At 38.1% G+C, this 18285-nt stretch overlaps 1 protein-coding gene across 1 annotated transcript in view; it reads right to left on the minus strand.

The window, feature by feature from the left end:
* The window catches only part of GALNTL6 (polypeptide N-acetylgalactosaminyltransferase-like 6), a 281614-nt gene that overhangs the window by 94774 nt on the left and 168555 nt on the right, over positions 1 to 18285 (minus strand). The window lies entirely within an intron of this gene.

Raw genomic sequence — 18285 nt, forward strand, 5'->3', positions numbered from 1 at the left:
CGAGCCAGGACGGTTTTCCCTGGTGGCTCGGCCCCGCGCTGCCACGCTGGGGGGCTCAGGCCTGCTGCAGGACAGGGCCCGGAGGCCCCCCCTTCGCCACCCCTGGGGGGGGGGAAACAGGAACAAAAGGAACTTCCCGCCCTTGCTCTTCCTTCAAATATGTAAATCGCAGAGATGGTACCAACTTTTTTGTTTGTTTAGCAACCTGTCCATCGAACTAAGTTTAAACTACCACACTGTAATACCACAATTACTGGTGGGAAGTTGGCTGCTGCTCATTCTGTGTTTCTAAGCTTTAGTTACATTATCAGATTTATATTCAGTCAATTTTTTTTTGCATTTTGTTTAGTTGTGTATAGTTGCACGGTTCTCTCTGTTAAAGGAAATCATAGCATCTACAGAGAAGGATTAAAAAACCTAAGTAATCAGGCCTGGGAGGAAGAAGCCCTCATTCTCTACTTCGTACTCCTGCTGGCAAAAACTCAACTCAGTGGAGCAACACATAGGGAGTGTGAGCATATCACTAGAGAAAAGGGTAGATAAAAAGATGCTGGCTTAAAACTACTTTAATATCATCATTAATAACAACAAGGAATAATTAGATAATTTACATAAGTGTAAATACAATTTAAATTGCACTAAGTTAAATGACTGAGACATTCTGATTAGGCAATTAAAGCATTAGATCAACAGTACATTTTAATTCTTGGATACAAACGTGTGCTCTTTTGTTTATCAAAATTGTATATAAATTGTATATATAACAACACACACCATGCTTTTGGAAGGATCTCACTGAATGTGAGAGAATAAAAAATATTTCAGTTTCCTTTGAACATGTCCTAGAAACTTCTCATAGTATCTTGTTTCAATAACCCTACTGTGTGTTTCGTTTAACAACTACTCCAGCAAAACTCTGCAGAATACCTTGAAAGCAACTAAGTCAGCAAGGCCAGTATTTCATCTATTCGTCAATGTCAATACTGTTTTTACTTTTAAGGCCCTTTGCAGCCTCCAAACACCAGAGCTATCTGTTTCACCACACAACAGTTTACCATGGGACTTAGGGCTTGTTAATGTAAAGATTCAGTATCTGCCATAAGACTGAGGAAGCTTTACACACACAAGCAATTCTTTATACATTTATCAAGTTTATGAAAATGCACTTTGTTTTAAGCCAAGATCTTCTGAAAAGGACTTTGATATAACACAGGTAATTTGCAAACTATACAGGGAAAACTTCAGCATATACAAAATAACGGGAGGTAGATATAAAAATATAAAACCATCTCCATATTTGATGGCTCAGATGAGCTTCCCTAAACCTCAGCTAGCCAGGTACAAACTCTCTGTGAGCTGCTTTTCACCAGAGCTGCTACGGTACTGTGGGACCTCAGTTCAGTCCCTGCCTCATTTCACTTTTCCTGGAACTCATTTCTGAGGAGTGTGAAGGGCTCGAGGTCACTACCAAGAGGAGCTTTAAGAACTGCTGGCAAAGCAGGGAAATTTCTGACTCCATTGAGCCACTGCAGTCTAAGGACTGCATAGGGCAGCACAAAGTCTTTAAGACATTGCCCCCAAGTAGCAATACAGACATTCTACCCGTGTGTGTAAATACACGATGATGGGAGGTGACAGCAGATGGGAAATTCACTCTTTGTGAAGCTCCCGTCTTCACTCTGGTGACTGGTTAGTCAACAAAAGTGAACAAATTACCTTCGCAGGTGGCTAAAGCTGAAAACAAATACTTAAACTTAGGACTATTTATTTGGTAGGAGCCAATTTAATACCATGACCGAGTTTTTCTAAGTATTTCTATTCACTTTGGAGTTTTCACCAAATTAATTGTCAGGCTACAGAAAGTTTCACTTCTTTTTGCAATGAAGCCCAGTTTGTTTGTTTGTCCCAAACTTTGCCTACATTTCGAACATATCTGTAGAGAACAAATGGAACTCTGAATCTATTGTATGCTTCTGATTTATTTAGTCTTGTTTTTCCTACGGGTTTCACATTTCTTCATAGTCTCTCTTCCTGAGCAAAAATGGATTGATTGCAAAAAAAATGGAGAGGGATTCTAAAAGTCAGTTAACTATGTATTCATATATTGTCACACGCTCTATATTATTGCCATTATAGCTATGGTTACATGAAATTAAAGAATAAAATTAGACTGTGGGCACTGTTATAGGGAAAAAGACAGACAACACTAGTTATTTTTCATTATTATAAGCTAAATTTAATTTCCTTTTCATATTTCTGAGTGAAAAGGTGACTGCCTTAGTAAAAATGGAGAATGGTTACTATCGGTAGCTTTGTGAAAGACTTTGTTATTCAGCAATGGAATGACAGCATGTATTTCATGTCATGTAAGACTTACTAAAGTGCCCAAACTAAAAAGACTCTCCAGGACTTGTCACTCCATTTAATATTTTATAGTACTGCCACATACACTTTTAAACATCCAATTAATTTTTATGAATGTTCTGATTTTTTTCTGAAAACAAACCCAGGGTGAATATGTGTCGTTTTAAAAAGAGTTACCTTGCACTGAACTTCTCCTGGAAAACTTCAGCTAATATAGCAAAGCACAAACAGTCATCCGATTCACAGCATCATTTCTCTCAGATTTTTCTGTTGCCAGTCATGAAAATTCTGTATAAAGAACGACTTGTTTATTTGTTTTCTTTCTGTTATACATCCCAGTTTGAAACAACACAGCATATGACCAATCACATATATATGTGTCTAGGCTTTGGATTTATTTTTTAATTTTTTTTTTTTTCTTTATCACTGATCTATATTTCCTCATTTTTCATGTCATTTAAATGACTTGCCTTCTACCTGGTTGCTGCATTTTCCCCTGTAATTGCCACATGAACACCTGCTCTTGAATCCGACCTTTCTGTGGGACAATGTACAGTTCGAAAACTGTGACTGCTGTTAGCACAGATCAATGCTTACAGGAAGCATGGAATTGTATGCCCTGCGGCAGCAATTAAATTACTGTCTTTTAGAACTGAAAATTTCTCCCCAAGTATAATCTATAAACGCTCTTGCTGAAGGGAAACTGCAAAGACTGCTTTCAAAAAGACCTCACGGAAAGATTCATGTTCTTTTTACTCTGCACAATTCATCTGTGCAAGGATAAGTTATGAAGATACGCTTTAGAAACAATTCCTCACACTAAAACCTTCAGACCGCTATGAATTGCACACACTAGGCAGGAAGATTTTTCTACATAATGTAAAATTTTCACAGCTCAGCCACATGTTGCAGAGCACTAGGAAAAGAGCTGCCATTTATTTAATCTTTAAAGATCCCTCTGCCTTTTTATCTCAAAGGAGAGGAATTAATGGTAGTCAGTCAGGGGCTTTTAGAAAAGTTTCCTTGTTTACATTTGTAAGTTCTCATTAAAAAAATATGGCTGAACTAAATGCAGAAAATCCTTTAACAAGCAATAACCATGTCAGATAAACTAGTTGTTAAATAACGGCCCGAGTCCTAAAGCTCTTCAAGCATTGAGCGGTCTGTGGTAAAAATGAGAGATAAGTATTTAAATACTTTTAAAACTCTCATTAATGACAAAAAAGCATAAGAGGTAAAAACATTCTGACCTCACTTCCTGCAATTTTTCTTCAACAAGTTCATTTGTAAAAGTTACCAGAAAAATGGAATTGGATATAATTAGTGAGCAATATTTATCACCATACAATGGCTTAAAAGCAGTGCATAAGTGCTGACTAACCAAAACACTGTAACTCAGGTAAGGAGGAAAGGTTTGGTGAGCAAACCTAGAAATTTGAGTGTTGCTCTTAATTTGATGGCATTATGACATTCCAAATCACCTATGCTTTAGAATTATCTTCCTTTATGAACAAAACATTTTGGTCATTGGTAATTACTAAAAATCTCATGTTCCCTCACATGCAAACTCATTTGCAGGTTTTTTTTTAACTACTTTGTAGTTAAACAAGTAGAAATAAAGCTTGCACGCCAACAGCTTCAGGCAGATGAAGACAGTGAGGACATATTACAGTCAGAAATGTTCAGCATGTACAGAAAAAGCTTTGTAATTTTTCACATAAGTTTGCAAATTTTACTGGGTAATACCATCCAGTAATACTAATAATATGGAAGAAGTTCATTGCCGCCAAAAAATATAAAAAGAGAAGTGATCCATGATCTTCACAAACCTCAAAAGAAGAATGTTAATCCACACATCCCAAGCAAAATCTTAGAAGATGCTCTTCATTAGATAATTATCACTCCATGACTCATGACATTCAGAATTTATCATCAGCTTCCAAGCTAGCTGCATGTGTTATTGAGATTATTATCACTCTGATTGACACTGTGAAGACGTTTTTCTGGAACTCTTTATGGATTGTTAAGACACCAGCCAGTAAAGGGTATTTTGTTGGCACTTATTCAGTAGCAAAAACAGGGGAAAGAGGTAGAAAATTAACAGAAATATTTTTTTTTTCCTCTGGCTGACCATAACCAAGTTGTGGTGACCAAAAACTATTCAGCAAGTTTTGAGACGAATTTCAACAAAAGAGCTGCATTTCATATGCCACAGAAAGGACGTTTTTATAGCCTCTGATATTTAAAGTGCAGGACTGCACATTTTACCTCTGCTTTAACACACCTTACTGTCAGACTAAAATTGCATGTACACATTGAAGAAACTCTTTGGTCAGGAGTAAGCAAAGTTGTCTCAATATCTGCACAAATTAACAATTTGATCCAACAGCTTTAACTCTGACAAAGTTCCTATTGATGCACCTAATGTAGTACAAGGCAATTTAAGTAGCAAAATGACTTTTTGTCATTAGGCCCTTTTAGACTTGAAAAAACAGTAAGTTAGTTCTTCTGGCCAATTTAGCCTTAGTAAAGTAATTACCATGTTATATCAGCATTTGTGGCTCACTGATACTCAGGTTGCTGAAAGTCAGGTTGTGTGGAGGATGACTCCGATTCTGGTCTGTCCTACCCTCTTCCCTATTTTGAACCAGCCTTCTTGCAGCCCCTGCATGGGTGGGTGGAAACCAGAGCCCAGGGGGCAGTAGTTACATGTCCAGGCAGTGAAATCAGGATCAAGTCAGCCATGCACTCATATCTTTATGAGTCTAGGGATGCCAGGAACTCTGAAATCTATTTGACCCTGGCTGGCTGCAAAGGCTGAATTTAAGATCATACCAAGTCTAGCAAATGAAACTAGTTTTAACTAATAAAAATTCCAGTGGTTGTTATTTCTGAACATTGGTCCATGAAGAATTCAAAATATCAATATGAATTTGAATTTTGCATTTTCCATCCTGCTTGGAAAAACAAGTAAACAAATAAAGCAGTACTCTAAGTTTGAACTGGACTAAGCTTAACGAACATAGAATGTTTCCCTATATGACAGTTTAGATTGGTTCCCCAAATTACTGATGTGTATTGATGAAAACTTGTGAGTCTAATGATTTGAGGTACAACCTTCACTATTGTATTATGCCCTATGCGTTAGGAACTCACTTTTGGAAAAAAGGATCAGAACAAGAAAAAAGTGAACTAAGAATAAACCTTGGCACTGATACAGTGCATATAATAAAGAGATTTAAAGTAGAGGTATTACCCATTAAAAATTCAAGCACGATGCAAATGTTTAAGCACTGACACAATAGGTACTTATTCATTGTGGGCACAAATACTGAATTAGCTACAAATTTGATTGTGCAAAACCTTCTTTGCTATATAAGGCTCTTTTGGGATGTGATTTGTAGCCTACTTCAGCCCAAATCTGCTAAGTTTTCTACAGAGACTCACTTATTTTTCTTCCCCTCCCCCCTACATATTTAGTTCCATAATGAAATATTTCCCCCCTCACATTTGCAAAATTAGACTAGCTTGTGGACTGAACAAATGGACTTCATAACTTCAGTCATGATACGAGTCTGAAAGGGGAAGACTTAGACCCTAGAGGACAGAGATCTATGATGTTTGAGCTGGATATAGGACAAGAAAATGCTGCTGCTGCTGATGATCATACAGGATGATAATTGTAATGGTGTTTATAATGAACATAAATCCTTACATTCTCTGTAATGATAGCAGAAGATATTAATAATTTCAGGGAATACTACATTTATCCCAGCAGCAATTCCTTGCATTGAGTTAAAATGCTCAAACCACACATCCTTCAAAGTTTGAAAAATGTCTTAAATAGCTTGTATATATCATGCATAGCATATACAGAATATGGGAATGTATGAGCTAGAAGCTTTAGTAGCACATTAACTTGGGATTCACAGAAAGTTTGGTGGTTTTCTCTTGCTAATTTAAACTTTTACACTTTACACTTATATTTGCACTCTGTACTGTAGATACCACACAATTATCTACACTTTCATTTGTATACTAGAACATTACAATTTATGTCCAACTACACCTAACAAGGTCTTATGAGCGATGAATAGAATGTTTGCTTACAAGAAAGAGTATATGAAACATTGTCTATTACTACAATACTTGGAAAATCTGGTGTGATCTTGCAGGCTCATCTATATTGAGACAACCATGAAGAGACTTAAAGCTGCAGATATTTACGTTCAATTACTTTAGTAATTTGGATAGTCTCTGGTAAATAGGACCTTATTGTTTAAAGTTAAAATGCTTTTTAGAAGCTTACAGTCAGTGATAAGACTAAGAAAACAAACAAAAATCAAACCCAATGGTAAGCTTTCAGAGATATTTCTTCAACATTCTTACTCAAGTTAGCAGAAGAGTTTCATAGTCTAGTGCTCAGGTGAGTGATTAGAGAACAGGTTAATGGGTATGATGAGTCATATATTGATTGAATGTCATGAGAAATCAATTCTGAGAAGCTCTTTCAGTATATTGATACAAGAATAGGTAATTTAAAATATGTAGCATACACAGTGTCAGGAGCTATTAATGTTATTCCAAAAGAACAGAGATACAGTTTAATTTCTAATTTATGAGAAGACAGCTTCTGAGAAGAGGAGAGCAAGTTTCACCAAGTTCCTACCAACCATTATTTTATGCTAAGGAAGGAGTCTGAAAATATGAGAGGACACAAAACCCAAAAACAAGAAAGAGGAAGAAAATGGTTAAAGCTGTTGTTGCTGGTAGTTTCCTTTCTTTTCACTCTCTTCATGTAAATACTTTTAAATAGCACACAGGTAATTTAGTTACCTAACACCACTCATGGCAAGAGACTCTCTGATGCTTTAGGAAAATTATGTTTACATGAGAATTCCAAATATCAGTGTTATGTACCTGTGACAGTCTAAGAGTAGAGGGGAAACAGAAGTTTGCATACAGATCAAATCTTTCATTAAAGCAGGCAATATAATGAATACAGCTTTTTTTCAATTAGGTCATCAGGACTAATAGAAAATGTTACATAAATAAAATATTAAAAAAAAGTAATCTCACTTTAGGGAAGTGAGCAGGATGAATTCAAGTCAGCAGTCTGTAATTTGAAGTGATATATGTCCAAGGCACTTAGCAACACATACTTGCAAAAAAAGCCTCCTAGGTTTCAAAGATACCAAAACACTGTATTTTTAATTTCTTAGGTAACAGAGTCCTGAAGTGACCTGTAGAAGATGACTCATGATTCTTGTATTTAAACAATGTAATTCTTTCCTTCCACTTTGAAAAAATAGAAAAATAATGAAGAGAAATTCAGTACTTGCTAAATCACAATAGCTCAAACATTTATAGATGTGAAAGACTTTGCATGAATATTGCTGTGAATAATTTAAGCAGCACACAAAAATTTCAAGGATTGAATATGGACCTATTAGATTTAAAGATATTTTGCTACCAACGTTAGCAAGGGAAGTTCCATCCTTGAGTAAGTTAAAATAAATAGAAACAGAAATATGCATAAGAAAACCAGTCTTTGAACAGATGGGCTGGTGATTCAAGTTTATGTGTATCTGCTATAGATATTGGCTTAGCAATATTTTACAGACAAAATAAATACCATGCAAATTTGTTTCAAGGATGGTCATAAACCACACAATGAACATGAAGAACACAATCACTACTTGATACAGCCAGCTCCCAAAAAGGAACTATCCTCTTGTAGTTACACTAATACTGATGCCCCTTCTTCCACACCTTTGGGGCAGCACATCTTAGTTTTCTCTGCACTTGTCGTTATAACAGCATTTCACAGTTAGTCCACCTCCCAACTAACTGGAAATAAAAGAAATTCAGCATCTTGCTATATAAACCATGTCTGATGTGTATGTTTACACGTTACAAGCTACTGAAATCACTACTTAAATCCTACCCTCACAGCATATTTTAAAGAAACAAGACAAAATATAAGGAAATAGTGTAAGTACAAAAAAAAAAAAAAAAAGAAAAAAAAAAAAGACAAGTTTGCCTCAAAGCTTATGGTAATTGGATGTTATCAAATGTACTTAAAATGCAAATTGATTTGAAAACCAAATAAGAAGGTGGCTTTTGGGATTTACTTTGAATGCTTAAGATTTACCCAAGTGTGAAACTTTGACATTTAGTCCTCCAGCAGTGGACCTCTCATAGAAAACATGAAATTTCAACAATTTAATCCAAGAACCATAATGTTTCATAATTAAGTATTTTTTTCTAAAACTGCAATATCATGAAAATTCATCACAACTGAATTCTTGGTAAGGCAGGAAGCCCTGGAATAATGCTGATAATACCTATTCTACAAAAATAAATGTCTTATCTTTGCTTCAGTAGCACTAGTTTCTCTATAATAATTATTTTTGACTGACCTTTAGGAAAGAGTAAACATTTCAGAGCTTTTACTGTGGGCACTAACAATCTGGGCTTCCCAGAAATGCTGAAGGAACTCAGCAGCTTTGAAATGTTTTGCCTTTTACAGAAAGACAGTTAACATTCAAGATCAATGCTGCCTACGCTTTGCTGTCATAACTAAGCCAGGGTGCCTTGAAAGACAATAAACTAAAGTTTGCTTTGTTGCCTCTTGAATTTTTTCTACTACGAATCATTATTTAACGATCATTAGAGATAAAATGGAAATAAACAATATTGCTTAAAATACTATCACAAATAACTACAATTCGAAAGTGAACTGTTCATAACCTACCCCCCCAAAAAACTTACATTCAAATTTCTAGCATACTTCAGCACATGCTTTATTAATCAACAGCATTTAGAAAGAGTGAATGTGGCTCTCAAAATACTGACTGTTCATTAGAAGTACATATTATTAGAATACCTGGGGGTTAGATTATTGTGTTTTCTGGCTGTCATAATTCTGAGATTAAGAGTAGCAATGCCACCATTACCAGACACTATAATAAGTGGAACAAGTTATTTTCAACCTGTTGATCTGCTGGAGGGCAGAAATGCTCTACAGAGAGGTCTGTACAGGCTGGATTGATGGGCTGAGGACAACAGTATGATGTTCAATAAGGCCAAGTGCTGGGTCCTGCCCTTGGGTCACTACAACCCTGGGCAGTGCTACAGGCTGGGAGAAGGGTGACTTGAGAGCTGCTCAGCAGTCAGGGACTTGGTGGTGCTGGTCGACAGCCAACTGAATATGAGCCAGCTGTGCCCAGATGGCCAAGATGGCCAATGGCATCCTGGCCTGTATCAAGAATCGCGTGGCCAACAGGACTAGGGCAGTGATTGTCCCATTACACTTGCACTGGTGAGGCTGCACCTCAAACCCTGCGTTCAGTTTTGGGCCCCTCCATTCAAAAAGGACATTGAAGTGCTGTACTGTGTCCAGAGAAGGGCAACGGAGATGGTGAAGGGTCTGGAGCACAAGTGCTATGAGGAGCAATTGAGGGAGCTGGCGTTGTTCAACCTAGAGGAGGCTCAGGGAGGGCCCCGCTGCTCTCTGCTGAAAGGAGGTTGTAATGAGGTTCGGTTCAGTCCCTTCTGCCATGTCTCAAGAGAAAGGACAAGAGGAAATGGCCTTAAGTTTCACCAGGGAAGGTTCAGATCAGATATTAGAAGAAAAATGTTCAGTGAAAGAGTGGTTTGGCTTTGGAATAAGCTGCTCAGGGAGACAGTGGAGTCACTGGAGGTGTTCAAGAGGTGTCTGGCATCTGGGGATATGGTTTAGGGGTGATTATGGTGGCGCTGGGTTGGTGGTTGGACTCGATGATCTTGAAGACCTCTTCCAACTCTGATGATTCTGTAATTCTATGGCTACTGAGTGAAACAACTTGAAAATATGTTACACTAAGCTACTTTGGGATGAGCAGCAACAGCAAATGATTTAGACATACTTCTGGCCCTTCCCAGGACCGCCTGAAGAACGGCACATGCTGAAAATGACCTCCAGCCCAGTCATTTATAATGGAAAAACTCACAAATAACATCCACTACAAGCTTTTCATAATGCTATCTAAGTGTGGGAAATTGTCTGAAACTCTCAAATCTCAGGTAAAGTCATTTTATCGAAATCAATAGCAAACCTCCTCCAACTCAAGACAAAGATTTCTATCTCCTTATTCATATTTCAGATCTTTTACACAAACATACCCTGCAGTAATTCTTATGGTCAAGGGGCATATATGCTCTATGGTACCCTTGGCCATCCCACTAAGTACAGAAGTCAGGATTACAATTCAGAAACTGATTTTACCTCGTGAGGCCAAGGCTGTAAAAAAGCGCACACATGAGCTCATGTGCATAATAGGCTAGTAGTATTCTAAAAAAATATTATGCTTATTATGTAGGTAATCGTTATATTCTGTGGAAATTAGTACTGCCTGCTCTACTCTCTTACTGAAGCACTGTGTTGGGCTCTTCTCAACAAAACTGCTGCTGACGTCCTACAGTACATTTCTGAGCTTCTGACTGGGTCTGGGTTAAAAAAACCTCTCCCATCATACAAACAAAGAAGTAGAAGTTGTACAAAGCTACAAATTCCTGTGCCTACTCTGTATACAGCATGAGGGACCCAAAGGCAAATAAAGGCGGTCTCACAGTACATGGATGTTCTCATGGTACAGAAAGTTATGCATATGCACTTGCTCTATATACTCTACAGACCTCTCTTGCCAGAACTCACACAGATTAGATGGTCTCCTGCCTAGCCTAAGAAAAGAACAGCAGAAGTTTTTAAAACTATACTTGGGGTTCCCTAAGGTGAAGAAAAAAAACATATACATAAAATTTAAAATAATTTTTCTGTTAAACAAAATCTTATTTGCCACTCATTTTGGGATCCTAAAGAAGAAATACAAAAATACCATTTCAAGACAAGTGGCTTTTCCACTTATTTACCGCAGATTCAAAACATAAACACAGTGTCTTGTCAAAACTGAGCAGCAACATTAATCATGAGCTATAAATATGAATAACTGACTAAAAATTCAATTTTTTTCTCACAACCTATTTGCAGTATTTTTGTTACTAAGCAACAAAATGAACAAAATTCTTCTATTACCCAAAACACTTGCATTATTGCCAGAGTCGCCTTAATACAACTTTATTATCTCAATTGCTTCACTTGCTGAGCATGTGGAGCAGCAGATTAGGGATAATTAGACAAGGAATGAATGAAACTCCAGTGGAGTCACATCCTGAGACACAAATGAAGTATTGATTTTGATGATTCTACTAACAGCCATTTAATATGCATAGATGCTAAACATTTGAATTGATATGACTTCATTCTCAATATGTTGTTAAATGTATTCCAGGTTCTGGCTGAGCAAACGATGTTCAGCCTTTATGACACTGCATAGCATTCATGGTTACTAAACACAATTAAGCAATGTGGAAGGTTGCAGGAAAGCTCATGAGGGCAGCTTGAAATATGTCCTGGTTTTTGAGGTAGGATGAAAGGGAGAAATGAGGTAAAGTGCCTTTTCAACATGTACACCCATCCGTGGCATGTAGCATTTCTCAATATATTTTCTAGCATAAATCACGTATATGTTTTAATATTGGGAAAGAAAATAGTGTGCAAGCTAGGGAAAATCTGTGATGACTCTATCAGAGCATTGTATAACATGATTGATGAATTATGTGCCAACAACCGTATATAAAATAGTGTTCTGAGAGAGGTTAAAATTGACTTTCAAAAATGCTTCAGAAAAATTTTTGCCTTTGGTTATATCATTACAATGCAGGTAACAGAAAATAGTAAAGTTAACCTAGATTTATATTCACGTAACTCAGTGTTGAATTTTCTTCTTAAACTCCAGAGGAATTGCTTCTCAAGATTAAAAAGTGGTTTTCTCAAGCAGCTTAAGAAATATTTTACGGCACATTACTCAATGGAGAGGTACAGAGGAGACAGGGAAAACTGCTATGTGTAATTGAGAGTACAGACATTTCTATCAAAAAATCACACAAAATCAAATATTCCCAAGTTAGTAAGGCTAATGCCCGTAATTTTATGACTCTTAAATAAAACAGACCAGATTTTCATACACTGTACTCTAACATAAATCTAGATCAACTACAGTGCCCGAAGTCCTGCCATCTAATAAATTCTTTGAATCTAAGCCAGAAGATGCAGCAGTATAAATGAGATCATATCCCCTTCTGCTGAGTGGTCAAGACCTCCTTGCTCATCCAAACAACGCAAGGGGAAAGCCAAGATAAATAATGAGAATCAACAGGAGAGAGCCTGGTTCACGCTCATTCTAGTGGACAGACTTCAAGACCAGCTACTGGAAGTTAACCTGAAAAGCCTAAAAATACAGTGGCTTTTTAAACTGAGATTCACTCAGAAGGTTTATGTGTCTACATGGGAGACTTGGTGTACATTTGCTCAGGCCACTTTGCACACAGACCTTACACTATCCAGCTCCAAACAGACACTATTTCTGCACAACAGAATTGTGCTTGTGTGGGCTTAATGCTATGACCACAATTGCTGTACAGCTTTTGGTTCACACTGGATGTATCTGGCCTGCTGAAACCCAAGTCTCTCAAGCTACACCTCAAACCACTGCAGAGTTCAGAAACACCAGAACTCCTCTACTCTTTAAGCATTATAATGAGTTTAAGTATTTCAAGATGAGCATGGGCCTCAGTTGCTTAACTGTCTAAAGAGGAGTTGTCAGCTACATCACTGGCACACTGTGGTCTCTCTCAGGCACTATGCCTTTCAGTACAAGAAAATGCTCAGTGCATGTCATGAGTGGGATTTTGGTCTATGACAGAGGAGTGAACTCAAGGCAGTAGAGGCCCTACAGAAACTTTCTGATACCCCATCACTATGGATATGTTTCAGACTTACTGTATGTTCTGCAACAGATTTATCAATGGTGTCAAGGAGAGAACACATGCTCTTTCTGTCACCAACAGCCTTAGAAGCAGCAATGAGAAAGCACGGTTAGGGTTGGAGAGCACAGCAGCTAGTGACAGCTGGGGCAATAGGCTTATTTTGATTCTGACAAAGTCAGGAAAAGAAGCAAAAAAAAAGATGCAAAGCAAGGATTTGATAGGCGAGGGAATGAAGGAGGGCAGAAAGCTGAGGACAAGTGCCTTTGGTACAGAATGACAGGATGTACTCCACAGATCTGTTTGTGTATGTTTATTTGAAGATGGTTAAAATGGAGAGGTTCTTTAACTAACTTATGTTAGTTTGGGTTGGGCTTTTTAGAATTAGGGCAGCATCAGATAAGATTGAGCTCAGTCACTACAGCACACCTCATGCATGTGAGTCCTGCAGTGGAGAGCCAAAGCCAGCACTATTCTGGCTAGTGTACATTTCCAGTGGTGAGTGCACAGGTGACACAGCTGTGGCAGATGCAGCAGAGTCAACTATAGGTTCCTCTGGTGACTCTGATACCATCAGTGGTGTGACAATAAGCAGCTGGTGTGGTGGGAGAAGCAGTCTTGTGAATACAATATTGCGGCTAGCAAGAATTGTTCTTGCTTCTTTCCAGTCCCGTGAGATACTTTTCTCTCTCACAGAAGATATTAGCAGAGTTCTATAAACTATGAACACCTGCGACCTTGCAGAGCTTTGTTTATGGTACAGTAGAAAAATATTTTGACAATGGATGTTTTAGGATTTTAGCCAATAAACCCAAGGGGTGGCTGATCCTTTGACCAATTAGACTATGAAGAAAAAAGGTCTATAAAAGATTTTGTAAAATAATTAAATAAATCAATCTTGCTGCACAACTCCTGTCTGTTGGATCTCTCCTCTCCTCCCTATGGCTGTGGGATACTGTAATACAGTCTGACAGCAGTTTATACCCGGTAATATTTTTTGCTGGCTAAGGAAATAGCAAGAAGATTTTACTAATTTTCTGTGAAATTATTTGGTATTTTTTAATAAGGCAAACTTCACCAACACAGCTCATCATCATTTGAACTGAAATAACTAGTGGGAGTTCAGACAGGGATCTTCTAAAATTTCCTGTGTCGACATTGCAAAAATGCTAGCCAGAGACTTAGCATGATTTTGAGTTACACTAGGGAAACAACTGTTATCTTCCCGGGAAGACAGGAAACATCAAACCCTCCTTGTGATGTCTCCTAAGGGAGATGCCCAACACTGAAGTAAAGGTAAGGCTGCAGCTTCCTGTCAAGAAATCAGCTGCCGGTAATTAGGAGATACTTGAGTTATGAACCTAAGAGTGAAGAATCAGGATTTCAAAAAGGAAACAAAACCTCAAAAAGTCCAGCTGCCCTCTGGGTGCTGGAAAAGATCTGGTGTTCCGTGCTCTTGTCTTCATAAACAGCAGTGAGATGATCTTCATCAGTACAAGCTTCAGACTAACACCTTGCATAGCATGAAGTCTCCTTCCCATAAATAAAAATATAAACTGTTGAAAACCATAGACAACAACATTTTGGCTCTAAACAAATGTCGTACCTAACACCTCAGTCCAACAAATTTACTTCAGTTAGCTTTCAAAGCTGTAAACCACACTTGGCCGTAAGCTGTATTTATAAAGTGTTCAAGAAATCCACCAGACTCATGCCAAGAGGCCTTTCAAAGGGAGAAATATTGGCTTATATCCATTTTGATGATGTGAGATTGCAAGTCTTTTAATTCATTGCTTTTATGATAATGATTTGAATTTTAGAATGATTTAACTGCACAGAAAAATTTCCTTAAAAGTACCTATGGAAGAAAAAATTAATTTTGATAGCATGGGCCACACGATTGCTTGAGAATGATAAACTGGGAGGTAGGATTAAAAATATATATCCACTACTGTGAGACTAAAGAATACTGAATACATGGATACTTCCCAAATATTTTTGTGAACAATATACACATAGTTAATTGAACAAGCCACTATCACATTTAGACAACCAATGTACAAAAAGATCTTTGGTCTTGATGTATAAAAATGAATAATAAGAAGAGAGCCACAAAAACTCCTTTGTAAAGTATGTGTGTCTGTCTAGGACTACAGTCCTTCGAATCCACCTGAACATTTGCAGCACCTAAATAGCCAGTAACACATTTTTCAAGGCTCCCAGCACTGTGCATATCTGTGTGCATGTGTGTGAGCTTGCACATGCTATATCCAGCTATATGGCAAAGATTCACTTTGCCTGATAAAGGGTCTCTATTTCACACCCTACTGTCAATATTGCATAATAAAATATCCACTGGATAAAATATACAACCAGTCAGTGGAATAAAAACTTCCATAGGGAAACTACGCTACGTACTGATAACTCACTAAATTTCCCTTCCTCTGTCAAGTATAATGGCATCATTTTTACCCCACATTTACCACAGTTTAAAAGAATGGTCTTGGCCTTTCCTATTGTTTGCAAGAAAGCATGTAACTCCAAGAGAAATATCTGAACAGTTCTTGCCAAAGCCATGCAAACAGGCTCTTGCAGCCTGCCCAAGGTAATGAAGGGATATCACAAAATCCCTTTAATAGAAGTTTCCTACTGGAAGCAGAGGGCTGTGTGCTGATTCTTTGGAATGCCACTTAACAGCAGCAATCCCTGACTGTGAGGACATGTATACACATAAACATTGCAGTCATTAAACGCCTCAACAAGGACAGAGGAAGCACTCTCCAAGTATCTACAAAGGATGCTGACAGGGTCTTTGTGTCTCCATCTATCTTAAAGGGCTTTACCCTCAGGAGGGATAATTTAACCATATAGCATGTTTAAAAATTACCATACTCACCCCTGGAGAGGTTATTTCCTACAATATGGAATAACCTTACATTTTCATCCTAGTTTATGCTCCCCTCCCCAATATATTATTTATTAATGCAATTCTGCAGATATGAGCCAAAGAATCTCTACCAACCTATTTGCTGGGCTGGCTGTGTTTAGAGAAGTAATTCTGCTGAATTGCAATACAATAAATACTGTTCAATCATTCACAGCTGCCTTGGCTTTTCATAGCTAGCAAGAATGAATAGATGAAATCATCAGCTATGTGACCACACACAAGAAAGCAGTTTTACAGTTCTGTTCAAGATTACAATGACATTTTTTTCTGAATTATTTTGCATGGTACTGATTAGACTACTGTGACAAGAAATGACAGTGCAATACAGAAAACTGGTTATTCTAGTAGCCATTTGCCCTCATTGGTCCATTAAGTCCATGTTCCACAGCAGTAATTAAAAGCTTGTCATGGTGTTTTCAACACTTTGAGTTATAAACAAACAAATAATTAGCTTGGATAATGTTTCTGGTAGCCCCTTCCCCCTGTTTTACTGCTTGCCATTCTGCTAAAATCTGATTTTCCTGTAACTACAAAGACTGTGCTTTTAACAAAACTTTGAGATGCAGAAGGAACACTGTGGAAGCTACCAAGTGGCAGCAGCTCAGGATCTCAGTATAAAGACAACAGGAAGTACTGAGTCAGCTCAGGCTTAATATAACATTTTATTTTGCTAGCCATTCACTTTGGTTCATTATTTTCATCTGCAATAGACCACTCTAAAAACAAGTACTTTGTGCCACTGATGCAGGACCAGCAACACAGAACAAAAAGAAATAAGAAAATGATAGTTATATAGTACTGTCAAACACATTTTATGGACATCACTCTCTTAAAATACTCTTCCTGATTCCTCCTGCACAACATATGGACACAAAGCCTATTAAAGGAACTGGCTGTGCAAATTCCTACAAAAACGAATAGCACAGACATTGTGACCCTGTGAAGTATATGCAAATAAATCCAAATCCATGAGAAGTCACCTGCTTTAACTCATAACTCTTATGTGGAATCTTCAAAAGAAATTTACTGAAATTCATTAATGGATTGATATGATTTATACAAAAATGATATACACCTGAAAGCTGAAAACTTTGACTTCTGTGTTTTCAATTATGCTCACTCCCCATGAACTCAAAAGCTCTTAGGGTCTGAATAACCGCAATGAAAAAATAATCTATGTTAAGTTTCTCATAACTCCAAGAAGAATATATCCTGCTCTTCAGAGTATAGCACAGTGCTACTAAAACTAAGTAATAAGCAGATATTCAAGCTCAGCTAGAGATATTTAATGTCTCCAATACAAAATGTCACTTTGGTGGAACATAAAAGAAAATGATGAGTGAGGTGATGGTACAATACAATGCATGAATGCTAATTATTTAATCTCAGAAACGAGACAGCAACAGTGGCCAACGGCAAAGAACAAACTACATCTTAGCCATTACAGAACCAGAGAATCACAGCATGTGGAAGGTTGGAAGGGGCCACAGGGGGTCATCTGGTCCAACCTCCCCGCTCAAGCAGGGTCATCCCAGAGCACATGGGACAGGACTGTGTGCAGATGATTCTTGAATATCTCCAGTGATGGAGACTCCACAACCTCCCTGGGCAATCTGTTCTGCTGCTGAGTCACCTGCACAGTAAAGAAGTTCTTTCTCATGTTCAGGTGGAACTTCCTGTGCATCAGTTTCTGCCCATTGCCTCTTGTCCTATTGCTCAGCATGACTGAGCAGAGCCTGGCTCCATCCTCTGACACCCTCCCTTCAGATAATGAAAGATATTGATGAGGTCACCTCTCAGTTGCCTTTTCTTGAGTCTGAACAGGCCCAGCTCCCTCAGCCTTTCCTCCTAAGAGAGATGCTCCAGTCCCTTAATCACCTTCATCGCCCTCCACTGGACCCTCTCCAGGAGCTCCATGTCTCTTTTATACTGGGGAGCCCAGAACTGGACACAGCAGTCCAGGTGAAGCCTCACCAGGGCTGAGTAGAGGTGCAGGATCACCTCCCTTGACCTGCTGGAATGTTCTGCCTAATGCACCCCAGGTCACCATTGGCCTCTTGGCCACAAGGTCACACTGCTGGCTCATGGACAGCTTGGTGTCCACCAGG

The sequence above is a fragment of the Corvus brachyrhynchos genome, unplaced genomic scaffold, assembly GCF_000691975.1.
Source record: "Corvus brachyrhynchos isolate BGI_N302 unplaced genomic scaffold, ASM69197v1 scaffold17, whole genome shotgun sequence".
Classification (NCBI taxonomy): Eukaryota; Metazoa; Chordata; class Aves; order Passeriformes; family Corvidae; genus Corvus; species Corvus brachyrhynchos.